Below are 2,978 nucleotides of genomic sequence, written 5' to 3' on the forward strand. Positions count from 1 at the left end.
GGCGAACGAGTAAATCACAGAATGTAGTTGCTCTTTGTCTTGTGACCTTCTGAACAGAACAAACCCGCTTCTGAGTTTCGTTCTCATGGGACGGCGATTTTCGTGTTGTTTTAACCTCTGAACTTGGAAATAGTTTCCGTCAGATAGACAGAAAACAGACACGGAAAGTAATGCATCTCTCTCTCTCTCTCTCATTCAGTCCTAGATAAATCTTGAAGGGAAATACTCTGAGGATTAGAGATGTTCTCTTTAATGCAGCTCTCCTGTTTTTATGAGCTTGTGTGTGTGATTGGGGAGACGTTTGGCTGATGCTCTAGATTTCAGAAAAATAAGGAAGCCCTTTGTGAACACAAACTTACACACACATCTTGAGTATTACAGGGTTTGTAAATACAGTTCTGTAATCAGTCTGATTGCACGAGCTGTGTTTGCAATTGCACATCATTACAGTAAATCTAGTATGTCTATATAGCAACCCTCTGGAACACCATAGCAAGACCCTGGCGACACTGAGAACACAATGGTGGTGAGGTATGCAATGACCTCCCTCTTTTTTTTTAGTTTTTTAATTTACAATAAAAATGAAATAGTTTTATATAAACATAATACATCTATATAATGCATAATAAATAAATGTGTATACTTTATCAAATAATAAACCTCACCAGTGTCGTTTTACTAAAAAGCAAATAAAAATAAATTACAATTAAGTTTTATACATTCACCGGCCACTTTATTAGGTGTTCAGCTGCTCGTTAACGCAGGTTTTTAATCAGCCAATCACATGGCAGCAACTCAATGCATTTAGGCACGTAGACATGATCAAGATGATCTGCTGCAGCTCAAACCGAGCATCACAATGGAGAAGAAATGTGACTTTGAACGTGGCATGGTTGTTGGTGCCAAATGGCCTGGTCTGAGTATTTCAGAAACTGCTGATCTACTGGGATTTTCACGCACAACCATCTCTATGGTTTACAGAAAAGGGTCCAAAAAAGAGAAAATATCCAGTGAGCGGCACTTCTGTGGGTGCAAATGCCTTGTTGATGCCAGAGGTCAGAGGAGAATGGCCAGACTGGTTCCATCTGATAGAAAGGCAACAGTAACCTTAATAACCACTCATCACAACCGAGATATGCAGAAGAGCATCTTTAAACGCACAACACGTCCAACCTTGAGGCAGATGGGCTACAGCAGCAGAAGACCACACCGGGTGCCGCTCCTGTCAGCTAAGAACAGGAAACTGAGGCTACAATTCACACAGGCTCACCAAAACTGGACAATAGAAGATTGGAGAAACGTTACCTGCTCTTATGAGTCTCCATTTCTGCTGTGATATTCGGATGGTCGGGTCAGAAGTTGCTGTTAACACCATGAAAGCATGGATCCATGCTGCCTTGTATCAACGGTTCAGGCTGGTGGTGGTGAGTAATGATGTATATTGATATTTTTGATATTTTGAAACCTCTTTTAAGGTCAATATTATTAGCCCCTTTAGGCAATATATATTTTTGATTGTCTGCAGAAGAAAATACTGTTATATAATGACTTGCCTAATTATCCTAATTAAGCCTTTGAATCACACTTTGAATTTAAATGTTTGTATTTAAAAAAAATATCTACTAAAATATTATGAGCTGTCATCATAGCAAAGATAAAATTAATCGGTTATTAGAAATGAATGATTAAAACTATTATGTTCAGAAAACTTCTTTCCATTAAACAGAAATTGGGGGAAAACTGCATATATTTTCCTCCCTGCAAAGGAAAGAGAAATAAATACAATAGAATAAAAATATGAAACAAACTGCTTTTGGCATCTTCACCGTAAGAAAAACACTTTGTCTACAAAAGTCTTCAGTCAAGAGCAGAGAGGGATTTTCTCGTTGTTTTATTAATCATGATAAAACAGGCGGCAGCTGTGCTCTGTCACTTTAATGGTTTCGCTTTCACATGTCTTTTGATCCTCAACTCGTTTGTTTATTACAAAATGAGGGTTAATATGAATAATCACTAAACACCGCGTTTTGACACCTATTTGAACAATAAAGTGCTCACGTTTATGACTGATGTGTGTGCTCTCTGCTCGTCACAATGTGCGAATGAGACCAAGTGCAGACCGCATGCTTCTGAATGTCTACACGCTGCACACACACGCACATAAGCATGCGGTCTTTCGCGCTTTTAAGAGCAACAAGTGAGGACAACTGGACAGGGGGCGGTAAATAATGGAATAATCGTTTATCTCGATTAATGGTTTTTTATAATCGTTAGAAGCCATAATCGAAATCTGATTTTAGATTAATTGCACAGCCCTATGTCCATCCCTTCCCTTACAGTGTACCCATCTTCTGATGGCTACTTCCAGCAGGATAACGCACCATGTCATAAAGCGTATATGATCTCAGACTGGATTTTTGAGTTCTGAAGGCAAAAGGGGGTCCCAACCCGGTACTAGTAATGTGTACCTAATAACGTGGCTGGTGAGTGTTTGAAATGAGTAATTTAATATAAATTTTAAAAAAAATTATAATAAATATATAATAAATGCTATATTTCTACTTTTAAATTTGGAAATTTATATAAAAAATAAATATTAATTAGAAATATAATTGAGAAATATTTTAATCACATAAAAAATGAAGTATGTATGATACTCCTTGGATTATTAATTTAGTACATAATATTTTATAATAAAATTTGTCATTTTAAAGCTGTTCAAGCTGTAATTTTGGAGCTGTTTATTAATCAAAAACTCAATAGTGTATATATATATATATATATATATATATATATATATATATATAATATATATATATATATATATATGAATATATATATATGAATAGGATATATATATATATATATATATATATATATATATATATATATATATATATATATATATATTTTTTTTTTTTACATGGATCCTAACTGTGTTATTTACTATTAATAATAATGATAAATAGTATACTGCA

At 34.8% G+C, this 2,978-nt stretch overlaps 1 protein-coding gene across 3 annotated transcripts in view; it reads left to right on the forward strand.

Moving 5' to 3' along the window:
- msantd4 (Myb/SANT-like DNA-binding domain containing 4 with coiled-coils) overlaps positions 1 to 2,978 on the forward strand; it is a 79,635-nt gene that overhangs the window by 18,372 nt on the left and 58,285 nt on the right. The gene's annotated exons all lie outside the window — the stretch shown is intronic.

This window comes from Danio rerio, chromosome 15, assembly GCF_049306965.1.
Source record: "Danio rerio strain Tuebingen ecotype United States chromosome 15, GRCz12tu, whole genome shotgun sequence".
In the NCBI taxonomy this organism is placed as follows: Eukaryota; Metazoa; Chordata; class Actinopteri; order Cypriniformes; family Danionidae; genus Danio; species Danio rerio.